Genomic DNA, 13,809 nt, shown 5'->3' with positions numbered 1-13,809 from the left:
GCCCTTGCTGGGGCATACTTCAAGCCTTTATTTAACCACTTCAAATCCGAACAATTTAACCCCCTTCCAGTCCAGGCCAATTTTCAGCCTTCAGCAGTGTTGCACTTTGAATGACAAGTGCGCAGTCATGCAACACTGTACCCAAGTGGTACCCAAGTGAAATTGTAATAATTTTTTTCACACAAATATAGCTTTCTTTTGGTGGTATTTGATCACCACCAGGCATGGGATGGATGGATAACTCTGCAGTGTTTCATGGGATGGGTGAAATACTCTATAGCGTATCATGGGATGGGTGAAATGCTCTGCAGTGTATCATGGGATGGGTGGAATGCCTTGCAGTGTATCATTGGATGGATAGAATGCTCTGCAGTGTGTCGTTTGATGGATGGAACACTCTGCAATGTCATGGGATGGGTGGAATGCTCTGCAGTGTCTTGGGATGGGTGAAATGCTCTGTGGTAGGTCATGGAATGGGTGCAATATTCTGCAGTGTATCATAGGGTAGGTGAAATGCTCTGCAGTGTCATGGGATGGGTGGAATGCTCTGCAGTGTCATGGGATGGGTGGAAAACTCTGCAGTGTATCATGGGATAGGTAGAATACTCTGCAGTGTATCATATGATGGGTGAATTGCTCTGCAGTGCATCATGGAATCACTGGAATGCTTTGCAGTATATCATGGGATGGGCAGAATGCTCTGCAGTGTCATGGGATTGGTAGAATGCTCTGCAGTGTCATGAGATGGGTGAAATGCTCTGTGGTAAGTCATGGATTGGATGGACTACTTTGCATTGTATCATGGGGTAGATGAAATGCTGTGCAGTGTATCATGGGATAGGTGCAGTACTCTGTAGTGTCATGAGATGGATGGAATGCTCTGCAGTGTGTCATGGAATGGGTAGAATGCTCTGTAGTGTTATGTGATAGGTTGAAATACTCTGTGGTGTGTTATGTGATGAGTGGAATGATCTGCACACATATACAAACAGATATAAAAACACACACACACACAAACACGTACACACACATATAGGCAGCCTTTCAAAACATCGGCAGTACAGTGCTTTGCTTCTCTCATACAGCTGGGTACTGCACTGTAGGGGGAGGCAGAGAGCACAGTCCTCGGGAAGACACCTCTTTAGTTTCACTTTGTGTGGTCACTGTCTGTTGTGTGTTCACTGTCTGATCGAGCTCCCAGTGTGGATGCATGATGGGGAGTTTGGTCTGACAGCCTATCTGTACCAGCCACATGGGCCCCCTGGATCAATGGCAGGATCGCCATTGTTACCCCTGTGGCTATGCCACTGATCATGGGAGATGAAGTTCAGAAAAGAAACTTTACTAAGGCAATCAATGAACAATTGGACTACAATTCCCAATGTGAGTCATGTATAAAAAGAGGGAGAGAGCTGTATTTTCTCAGGCTGAATACTGATGGATTACCTCCTTGGCAGGAGGAATCTGAGATGTGCACATCGCTGCTCCAGTGTGCACATCACCCTGCTACAAGTATGCAGATGTGTATTGAGGACGAAGTCGCTCTAGGTCAGGGGTGGGCAACCTGCGGCTCTCCAGCTGTTGCAGAACTACAAGTTCCATCATGCCTCTGCAAGTCATAGCTGTAACTGTCAGTTTTGGAATGTCTCATGGGACCTGTAAAGTCATGGGAAATGTAGTTCCACATCAGCTGGAGAGCCACAGGTTGCCCACCCCTGCTCTAGGCAGATCCAGAAGTGAGATGACATTTTAACAGTGGGACCCTGTTGCTGTATCGCTGGGACTAGTGAGAGGACACTACTGTCTTTACCCTGTTACTACTAGCAGAGACTGAGCATATATAGACTGACTATCCAACTATCAGCATTATCCACTACATACAGACTTTACTGGGACTGTGCTTATGTGCACCACCATAAAGACTGGGCCCCAACGATAACCGACTGAAGAATTAGGGTTAAAGAATGCTCACTCAGATAGCTACTTCACAAGAAATTTGCCTATTGTCCAACCTCTTTAGAGAGTTTCTAAATTTCATTGCTGCCATTCATGTAGAATGCACTCAAGTGGAAATAGCCTACTGTTCACAGGGGAGTTATCACAGTATTGATTATCACTGCTGTTACTGTTTTCTAATGACATTACTTATTGCTGATTTTGTGGGTCACCAGGTTTACTCTGTACAATATAGTGATGTTATATGCAGTTTATGAAACTGAATAATAAGTGACCACTTCTGCTCGAGGTGAGAATGATTGCCTGAAAAAAATCCATTTGCAAATCTCTTGCAAACACCCCTAAATCCCAGCCCAATCAATTAATTTGAAGACATTCTGTAATAGGGCTCTGAATACAGCATCGCTTTAGTACACAGGCAAGGTCATGGGCACAACATGTTCTGTTCCTAGGAGTTACATATCATTAAGCTAAACGTCCATGAGCTCAAATATTTCCCGAACTAAATCAACATTTCATGAAATAAAATAAAAGTTCAGCACTGGATACATGGGGAACAACTAGGGCTGAATGTTATAATTCAAAGATTGGCTCAACTTTTAAATAGAGACCATGGTGATGGAAGTATTTTATTGACTGAAACAATGTGGTGTCACATTACATTGTGCAAGCCTACCTCCCTGTGTGATTGCCAACACAACTAACATTGTTACTTTGTCATTATTAGGCTGGTATTTGGGCACAAATCAGATGGCATGATCTGATGGCATGATGGCACAATGGTCTTTATAGATCTGAGGCTTTGCTTCCTGTTCTCTACATGTCAAATTACACAAACAAGAAGGATTGCAAAACTAGAGTGGTCCTTTGTGCTCACCAAGTTGATTTTTTTTTTGCCAACATATTAAAATGATTTCCAAACACTGGTGATTTTATGTCTTAGTTTTTTTTATGCACAGTTCTGTCTCTCAGGACCATGGTGCTCTAAATGGGTTACTGCAATTATATAGCAATCATTTAACCGCTCCTGCCCGCCATATAAGGTAATGACGAGCGCAAGGCGGTCCTCTCGTTCTGGGAGGACATCATATGACGTCTTTCCACTCTAACCACGCATGCGCAGCTCTGGGGGCACGCAGCACGGCGATCAGTGGTGCGCTGTGTCCCTCCGACACAGCAGATCAACGGAAAGAGCTGAAGATGTCGGCTCTGTCATGTAATCAGCTGTGTCCAATCACAGCTGATCACATGTAAATAGGAAAATGCCAGTTATCGGCATTTCACTCCTCACGAGCTGTCACGCTGACAGCTCGTGAGGAGTGGAGAGCCGGTAATCAGCATCCCTCAGAGGGGACATGTACACTGATCATCAGGGCACTGATGATCAGTGTGCCCTGATGATCAGTGTAGCCTCAGTAGTGCCACCTCTCAGTGTCAATCAATGCCAGCTGTCAGTGCTCATCAATGCCACCTGCCAGTGCCCATCAGTGCCACATCAATGCCATGTATCAGTGCCTACCAGTGCACATCAATGCCATATATCAGTGCCCATCTGAGCTGCCTTTCAGTGTCGCCTATCAGTGCCAGTCAGTGCCACCTATCAATGCCAGTCAGTGCCACCTATCAGTGCTGCCAATCAGTGCCACATATCAGTGCCAGTCAGTGCCGCCTATCTGTGCGCAACAATGCCGCCTATCAGTGCCCATCAGTGCTGCCTATCAGTGCCGACTAACAGTACCAGTCAGTGCCACCTAACAGTGCCAGTCAGTGCTGTCTATCAGTGCCAGTCAGTGTCGCCTATCAGTGCCACCTATCACTGCAGCCTCATTAGCGCACATCAGCGAAGAAGAAAAATCACTTATTTACAACATTTTTTTCAAAATTTTGGTTTGTTTAGCAAAAAATAAAAAACCCAGAGGTGATTAAATACCACCAAAAGAAAGCTCTGTCTGTCTCAAAAAAATGACCGCGCAATTGTCATTCAAAGTGTGACAGCGCTGAAAGCTGAACATTGGCCTGGGCAGGAAGGGGGTATAAATGCCCTGTTGGCAAGTGGTTAATATATGCCACTGGTTCATGACCAATCATATGTCAGCCATGTTCAGGGCCATAAATAATTTTTTGTTCTGGTCTTTTTAAATAACATAAATTGCACCAAATTCATAAGAAAAACTATATGTGTTGCCCATAGTAAGCAATTACATCCTTAATTTTATTTTCTCACGTCCTCATGAAAAATAAATGTGCTTTCAGTTTTTCCTTCTTCCAGTTTTTACAGCTGGTACAGGAAATACAATGCATGAGGATATAACAAAGAATACTTACCAAAGCTATAATGTCATGTCCAGCGAGCTCATCCAAAACTTCCAATGGTGTCATTGGTTCCAAACGGAACTGATAGGAGTGCTAATCTATTCAGCCTGGCCTGATAAAATAAAACAGAATTACATTATGGTAACTAAAATAGTACCAGGGGTCTTTAAAAAGTGTTGGCACTTTTTCTTACTAAGAGTTTATAAAAGTGCAGAAACGTTTTGAAGAACCCTCGTAATATTCAACTTCATTTTAACATGGCCCAGTACAGAAAATACAAAGCATGAGGACATAACAAAGATTACTTACCAACACTATAATGACATGTCCAGTTTCTTTTTTTCTCATCTAAAACTTCCAATGGTGTCACTGGTTCCAGACGGTGAACTGATAGGAGTGCTAATCCATTCAGCATCTGCTATAAACAGTTTTATTTTAAAAAGCAAAGTGTGCACTTACAGAAAGTGAATACGGTGGGGCCTACAAAAGTGACGTCATCATGTATGCCAAGTGGATGGACAGCCAGGATCGTCCTGCTACCATATGACATACTATATGCTTGGATGCTTTTAACCTTTGTAAGTGCGCACTTTGCTTTTTAAATACAATTGTTTATATGATATCACACTATAGGATCGCCCTACATTTTTATTTTTTGAGAGTTACTTTGGTTGTTTACCCTGGCTTTTGGGCTGTGGAGGAGACAGGTAAACCACTGGGAGATATTAACCCTTCTTGCGCTGATTGATCATTTACAGCAGCCTTTCTCAACCTTTTCAACACAGAGGAACCCTTGAAATGACTTTTTGGTCTCGGGGAATCCCTGCTAAAAATTACTGTATCTACAGCTCATGATACATTTGTGTGATGGTCAGTGGGAAGAATGTTCCTTACACTTGTGGTTATTGAGAAGAATTAGCCCCTTATAGATAGCTAAAAATATCAATGGTGTCAGCGGGAACCTATCTGAGAGGCGGATATTGCTCGTTGCTCAAGAAACCCCTAGCAACCTCTGGAGGAACCCTGGTTGAGAAACCCTGATTTACAGTACATTCATAATAGTCAATAGGATCTAGTAAGAAGCTGGAGTGTGGTTCTATCTCTGGGTGCACTGATTTGTTTCTATTTTGCACACTGATGTTCACAGTTTGGAGGACTAGAACAACATATTTGTTTTCTTTTTTGTGTGGATTTCATACAGATACTGTATGATGATCAGTATTTCACAAATGAATAGTAACTATCACGTGTTTTCTTTTGATTTAAGGATTTCACATATGTACTATATTATATACTGTATGTTATATTGCTGTACTGTTGTTTTATAATTTATTTAGTATCACAATTTTTGTGCTGGCAGCTTTTTTGTTTTTCTCATTTAAGCACAGTGATTTTTTTTCTGTTTTGAATAATGTAGCACTACCCCCTTAGAAGTTGCAAGAGATTTGAGTCCCCCTATAGTTCTGCACAGCCAGGCAACACGCATTTTCCATTCAGACCTGCCTTTAGGAGACAGTGACCAGTACTTGAGCTTGTTTTCATGTTTTATTAGGGGATGATAAATTGTGGATGGGGTAAGGGGTGTACGGGATGCCCAATGAATCTGGAACTGAGGACAAACTTACTGAAACCATTTACAAGTCTGTACAGCAAAAGTTCCTCTTCTAGAGAGCTAGCCAGTCTCTCCCAGTGTACTACCATAGACCCTAGACTCTCCTCTATCTGGCTGCCTGGAGGAATCTCAGAGCAGGTGATCTAGTGTCTGTCACTTTAAGACAATAGGACAGTCATGGGCAACAGCTAATCTGGTTTCCCACCAGAGTGCTCCTTCCCTTGTCTAGCCCAAGGGGTACAGACCTAATCACTCAGTCCTTCTTCTGTGCTGCTGGTGGGTCGGTGGCTTCTACCAGGCCTTCCCAGCCTCACAGATGGTCCTCTTTCAGGAGGCTGTTGAAGTCCTGAGTTTTCCTCCTTCCAAGCTCCTCTGCCTGCAGGTGAGCCCATCTCCAGCAGTGGGTGGAAAGGGTGCCCAGATTAATAATATGCACAATTTCTCATTAAATTGAATGGGGACTCATTTATTTAGAGTGCCAAAGCAAGGGAGGAAGATGGCATACTTGCAAAGCACACTACTTTACAATAAAAAGGAGATTTTTTTTTTACTTTTGTACAGTTATCCTTTAAATGGATCTCTTTAACCCTTTGAGGACCATAAGTTTACGGAACGCCAAAAGAATCAATTTTTTGTTTTTAAAGTTTGTACACTTCAGTTGCTGTAACTAAGCCATTTCATGAAATAATTGGCAAAAAGCTAGATCCATTTGTTGGTAAGAACTAATATTTTGACTCAAACCAAAAAAAAAAAGTATTTTAAGTTCTTAATCAGATGATACAGGCAATTAAAAACATGGGACAAATACATCCCTTGGTTCTCAAAGGGTTGGGTTTTTGTGCACCAGAGTATATAAGACATCCTGTTCTGATAAAAGAGTCAGTTCTACCATCAAAGCTTCCAGGGATCTCATGTTAATATGAAACAGAGATCTTTGTGTCTAGTAGAATTTCCATAGAAAATGTTCATTTTTGTGAAATGGTAAGTGGGGTCAAATCGTTTCTACTGTAGTGACAAGAACATTTGAAGGATAGAGCATTTTTCTTGAATGAACAAAATTCTAAACATGAATTTTGTTTTCTTTTGGGAAAAATCATACATATTGTAATGCGCATTTTCTAGGCACAAAAGAAGCTTGTATAATACTTCTGGAATTCTATTCAATTAACAGGTCTAGACAAAAGTTTAAGGGCTTTTATACAAAATTAGTTGACTCAATTATGGCAAAATCAAATGTATTAATAAACAATGTTTCAGAATGTCTGTAGGAATGTTTAAATGAAATTCTACTAGTATATGGCCAGATTTAGAAAAGGACTATCTGAACAAGCTACTGAAAAGCCACACTTGTTGTATTTGAAGCATGTTTGATTTTGGTCTTTCCAAAACACTTTATTAACTGTTGTCAACAATAACATTACCTACAGGCATTAGATAACGCCCATAAAAACACAAATATAAGGTATTTGACACAGTTTTCCCACTTTCCCATGGGAAGGCTTGGCTGCGAAGTGTCAAACATGGTCATGGAGGTGCCTAAAAAATTATATGTATGTTCTCACATCTGATTATAAATGACAAGGTAATTATAAATGGTATAAATGATCAGGTGGGCGTTTGCTAATACTCCTATACTCAAATACTCCTGTGCATAGGTGTGGGGGAACAAAGTCCTAACTAGATGCTATGCAATGGCCTTGCTTCCCTCTAGACGACTGGGGTAGTCCAAAATACAAATGTAAAATCACAAATAAGAGAGCGCACCTGCCTAATGCATTATCCTTAGTGAATTTTATTAAATGCTGATAAAAAGTTATACTGAAAAACAATGTATAAAAACTTGCACATCAAGTGATGACACAGTGCTTGTAAAGACCTGAACCCGGAACATGGCTGACGCGTTTCAAGGAAAACGTTTCTTCAGAGCCAGAAGAATTGGATCCTCCATCACCTTAAATCCTCCATTGCTCCTACTCAATAAGCCAAAATGCCCCACCCCACTCTCAATGGGCAGGGTAATTCACTGGTGACTTTCAAGCATGTGCACATTAACAATATACACTATATTGCCAAAAGTGCTGGGACACCTCTCCAAATCATTGGTGTGTTCTCACCTTCCATGGCCACAGGTGTATAAAATCAAGCACCTAGGCATGCAGACGGCTTCTACAAACATTTGTGAAAGAATGGGTCGCTCTCAGGAGCTCAGTGAATTCAAGCGTGGTACCGTGATAGGTTGCCACCTGTGCAAGAAGTCCATCCGTGAAATTTCCTTGCTACTAAATATTTCACGGTCAACTGTTAGTGGTATTATAACAAAGTGGAAGCATCTGGGAATAACAGAAACTCAGTCACGAAGTTGTAGCCAAATAAAATGACAGAGTGGGGTAAGTGCATGCTGAAGCGCACACTGCACAGAGGTCACCAACTGTCTGCAGAGTCAATAGCTAAAGACCTCCAAGCTTCATGTGGCCTTCAGATTAGCACAACAGCAGTGCGTAGAGAGCTTCATGGAATGGGTTTCCATGACCGAGCAGCTGCATCCAAGCCTTACATCACCAAACGCAACACAAAGCATTGGATGCAGTGGTGTAAAGCACGCCGCCACTGGACTCTAGAGCAATGGAGACGTGTTCTCTGGAGTGATGAATGCTGCTTATCTTTCTGGCAATCCGATGGATGTGTTTGGGTTTGGCGGTTTCCAAGAGAATAGTACTTGCCTGACTGCATTGTGCCAAGTGTAAAATTTGGTGGAGGGGGGATTATGGTGTGGGGTTGCTTCTCAGGGCTTGGGCTTGGCCCCTTAGTGAACTCCCTTAGAGAACTCTTAAGGCAGCGTAGCATTGTCAGCATACCAAGACATTTTGGACAACTTCATGCTCCCAACTTTGTGGTAACAGTTTATGGATGGCCCCTTCCTGTTCTAACATGACTGCACACCAGTGCACAAAGCAAGGTCCATAAAGACATGGATGAGTGAGTTTGGGGTGGAAGAACTTGACTGTCCTGCACAGAATTCTGACCTCAACCCGATAGAACACCTCTGGGATGAATTAAAGTGGAGAATGCGAGCCAGGCCTTCTCATCCAACATCTGTGCCTGACCTCACAAATGCGCTTCTGGAAGAATGGTCAAACATTCTCAAAGACACACTCCTAAACCTTGTGGACAGGTTTCCCAGAAGAGTTGAAGCTTTTATAGCTGCAAAGGGTGGGCCAACTTAATATTGAACCCTACGGACTAAGACTGGGATGCCATTAAAGTTCATGTGTATGTAAAGGCAGGCATCCCAATACTTTTGGCAATATAGTGTATGTGGCCTATAAGGGTAATGGCCCCCAGAGACAAAGGGTAAAGACATCCAACCCAATACAAAAAAAAATCTAAATCAGAATCAAACATATTCTCCTGTAGGCATATACAGCTAATCAATGGTCATATGGGACCTTCCAGAGGCTTCACATAAACCCATTGCACCTGAACTATTTGTTTAAAAGTGCACATATTAAAAACAGCATACATACTGATGATCTGCCATATAAACTCATATAAACCGTGCACGAGCTGCTGGCTAATCCTTGGATACCAAACAGAAAAAAAAGGGGGCTGCACAGTAAGCCATTCCACATCCACTAACACCGTAGAACACATGCCAATGCCCACCAGTGGAAGTGTGTTCTAAATAGCACTTCTGGTAAACACCACATCATATTTTTTATTTATTTATTGCACGTACTTATATAGCGCCGTCAGCACTTTACATATATATTGTACATTCCCATCAGTCCCTAACCCTCAAGGGGTGTACAATCTAAGGTCCCTAACTCACATTCATACATACACATACTAGGGCCAATTTAGACAGGATCCAATTAACCTACCATCATGTCTTCAGAGTGTGGGAGGAAACCCACGCAGGCACAGGGAGAACATGCAAACTCCAGGCAGGGATGGGATTTGAACCAATGACCCTTGCACTGCCAGGCGGAAGTGCTAACCATTTAGCCACTGTGCTGCCCCAGTCACATGGTGTTGGGAACTCCAAAACTGACGCAGGAGTATACCCAGCTGATAATACTAATGCTGGGGAAACACCTCCAGATACAGTATGATGTGCAAAGCAGGGCCTGGTGTGCTACACTGCACATATGGTGTCCCCTATATGAACTCACTTTTTCATACGAATCATTAGATGAATCCCCCAAACCACAGTAAACAAATAGATATAGAGAAGAATGAATAACATTATACAGTTTGTTGGAGGTGTACCTAGGAGGGATCCAAATCTTCTGGGTCTGAAGAAGAGGGTTTTCCTCGAAATGTATCAGCCATGCTCTGGGTTCCTGGATAACACCCATCTGCCAGTGGAAGTTCCATCAGGTCTTTACCAGCACTGTGTTTTTACAGTTGTATTTTGGACTACGCCAGTTGTCTAGAGAAGCAAGGCCATTGAATTGCATCCAGTTAGGAGAGTGGATTTTGTTCCCCCACACATATGCACTGGAGTATTTGACATTAGCAAACGCCCATCTGATCATTTATACCATTTATAATCACCTGGTCATTTATAGTCAGATGTGGGAATGTACATAGAATTTTTTAGGTACCTCCATGACCGTGTTTGACACTTCACGGCCAAGCCTTCCCATGGGAAAGCGGAAAACTGTGTCAAATACCTTAATTTTCCTACACACGTATGCTGCCATGTTGATGTCAGGAAAGTCGATTGAACGGGATGAATTTTCCTGGACAGTCACTATTGCTTACCCAATACAAACTTGTTTGTTTGCAGAAAAATCTTTTGTTAGAAAAAACATTCAGCTACCATATCATGCAGGCATGGCAGGTCAGCATCTAAGGCAGCTTTATGCTGTGTTAGTTGTAAAAACAAGCCTTTGTTTGAGCAACACTTTAAAGTCTCTGATACTGTAAATAAAAGTGTGACCTTCTAGTTTGCAAATAAATGGCAGTTGAGAGCTAAGTGTTCAGTAACAACATAGTATTGTTTTTATTTGCAGTATTTGGATCATTCCAATAAAAAAACAAGCTCTGTTTAGTTTGCTCACTTTCCACAGTACAAAGGTTAGGACTTGCCCTGTACACTACTTTGTATGATGTAATGTAGACAAAATCTGCATTAATCGGTTCTGATGAGATACTGTTACAACATAACATTTGACCTGATCCCCAGAGGAAAGCTTGGATCACCTTTTCATTACATACAGTATATACTGTAGCTCAGGCACCCTCAACAGCTTAGTATTCTGCCAAGGTAAGCTAGCCATTAGGGATTAGCTCAGGTGTGTTCAGACACTAGTTTGTGCCAGTCCAATCTATTGTGCCAGGAAGCTGTCCCTGCGGACCTCCAATCAGAAGTGGGCAGTTCCCCGCAGCCACATGTATACACAGGGCTTGTATGCACTTGATGGCAGCACAGGGAATGCCTCAGCCACTTATGATTGGCAGTCCACAGGGACAGCTTCCCAGTGGGATGGCTCAAACAGGTTCATACTAACATCCAATCATGCCTAAGCTTAACTCTGCTGAACATACATGGTGTGAATTTTGGACAGTTCTTGATAAACCAACCAAAATCCACTCAGTGCTTGACCCATTTGGCCACCTCTTGCCAACATGCTTTGCATGAAAATTTTTAATTGTTGGCCAAACAGTGCCTGCATTCATTCAGATGTTCAGATCTAATGTTCATTCAATCGGAAGATTAAATCACTGTTTAACCACTTCCCGACCGGCCGTTGTATATAAACAGCCGGACGGTGGCACTGCAGGGTCGGGTGGCCGTCTATAAATGGCCTCCCCGCACCCTGCTTGTGCGCGCTCCCTGGGAGCGCGCAGCACCGCGATCCGATGCCCGCTGTGTCCTCCGGACACAGTGAAACACCGATCGTCGGACGGGACCTCTGTACGAGGTCCCGATCATGTGATCACTGATTGGCGAATCAGTGATCACATGCAAAGTAGTAAGCAAGATGTCACTTGTGACATCATTGCTTACTATGTGTGAAATCTGTGAATGATCACAGAGGTCACATGGTACAAGGCTATTCACAACAGCCTTGTACCATGTGACAAGCTGTGACCAATCACAGCTCACTCTGTATTTCTCAATGAGTGCAGGAATGCACACAGAGAGAAAGAGAAATGATTGCTTTTACATCCTATATGGGTGTAAAAGCAATCAGTGTAAAAAAAAAAAAAAAAAATCTTTATCACCCCCCAAAAGTAGTACAGTGTCACCATGGTGACACTGTACTGCTAGGGTGACAGTATGTAAAAAAAAAAATAAAAATAAAAAATAATAATATAAAAAAATAAAATAAAAATGTAAAAAAAAATGTTTAAAAATTATAATTTTTGCTTATAAACTAATTTGGATTTTTTTTTTTTACTAAAAAAATAACGGAATAAATTTTGGCTAAGATTTATGATGAAATATTATTTATTTGCAAAATTTTATAAAAAAAACACTTTTTTAAAATTTTTTTGGACATTTCATTTATATAGCAAAAAAAATACAAATCCCAGTGGTGAATAAATACCACCAAAATAAAGCTTTATCTATCTAAAAAAAAATGGTAAAAAATTCATTTGGGTACAGTGTTGCATGACCGCGCAATTGTCATTCAAAGTGTGATAGCGCTAAAAGCTGAAAATTGCCCTGGTCAGGAAGGGGGTAAAAGTGTCCGGTCTGGAAGTGGTTAAATATTTTGACAGATGGCAGACTGTCAAAATACTGTAGTCGCAGCGAAGACTTGTCCATCTACATTGTGTGGCGCAGATGGGGGGATCTGTTCATTTTTTTTTGTTTCCCCTACAGGAGGAACAGAAGAAAATCTGTGTATTTATGGCAAGCATTAGTTATTACTAGGATTCAAGTGAATGTAACATAAATCTATGGATGGAAAATAACAAGTAGTAGAATGGTTAAAAAACTTGCATTTCCTGGGTAAAATGCTGATCCAGGTTTTCTACAAAGTCTCTGCTGAAGAAACGATCTGTTTGGCTGATCCACCCCTTTGGCAAAAAAGTTTTTGATTTTTTTTTTATGTGGGCAGAACTGAAAGGAACCAAAGGAGTTCTCTCCACAAGAAAGGTACAGTTGGGCGGAGCCTGAGTATGGCGGCAGAGGAGAGTTCAATGTAGGAGCTCTCGGACGGAGCTCCGTGTACTGACCTCCCCAGGTCCCCTGTGATCCTCCCGAGGCATGCAGATAGCCTTGCGGCTTGGATCTTACCCTGGCCTGGCGGCTCCCCGGGACGAAAGGTGGAGGTGTGCGGGGGGAGAGTGGAGAGCGGCTGGTGACTAGCGGAGAGAGAGCGATTGGATGCTGGGAAACCGGCGCGAGCACGTGACCGGCCGCAAAGCACTCCTGGGAGTTCGGGAAGCCGGCCGGCATTCTGCGGTGGGAGAGCAGAGCGGACCTGTTGGCCGGGGACCGGTGTATTCCCCCCCTATTCCCGAGACCCCCAAGGCATAAAGTAAGGCAAGAAGATACCCACTGAGCCCGGGTCAATTGAAGATAAAAGAGACTCTGGAGGGTCCCCCCCCCCCTCTCCATAAACAAAGACCCTATGCGACCTGAAGGTGAGAGCATTCAGCGGGGTCATTGGATGAAACACACGAGGAGGGTGAGTGATTTAAGCTGAAATCTTCCATACACTAACTGTGATGCATTACATGTCTCCCTAAAGAGTAGCAGGGGGTAAGTGAAAGGGGGGACCCCCGGTGACTGCTAAAAAGGTGGAAAAAGATTTGAGGACAGAACAGCTCAAAAAGACCAGCCGGGGAATAGTACAGTGACTAGTATACAAGAACTTTGATTACAGGTACAGGTACAGGTACAGTTGTGTTCAAAATAATAGCAGTGTGTTGAAAAAAGTGAATAAAGCTGAAAATCCTTCTAATAG

At 42.5% G+C, this 13,809-nt stretch overlaps 1 long non-coding RNA gene across 1 annotated transcript in view; it reads right to left on the bottom strand.

Annotated features, from left to right (window-relative positions):
- The window catches only part of LOC149447424 (uncharacterized), a 37,584-nt gene that overhangs the window by 8,326 nt on the left and 15,449 nt on the right, over nt 1-13,809 (bottom strand). Inside the window, exon 2 of the long non-coding RNA XR_016305876.1 lies at nt 4,282-4,381. This is a non-coding gene — a long non-coding RNA (uncharacterized LOC149447424). The remainder of the gene's footprint in view (nt 1-4,281; nt 4,382-13,809) is intronic.

This window comes from Staurois parvus, unplaced genomic scaffold (assembly GCF_062004578.1).
Source record: "Staurois parvus isolate SC_StPar_1 unplaced genomic scaffold, SC_StPar_1.0 ptg000686l, whole genome shotgun sequence".
Classification (NCBI taxonomy): domain Eukaryota; kingdom Metazoa; phylum Chordata; class Amphibia; order Anura; family Ranidae; genus Staurois; species Staurois parvus.
The sequence above is the reverse complement of the archived record's forward strand: the minus strand, read 5'-3'. Positions and strand labels throughout refer to the sequence as shown.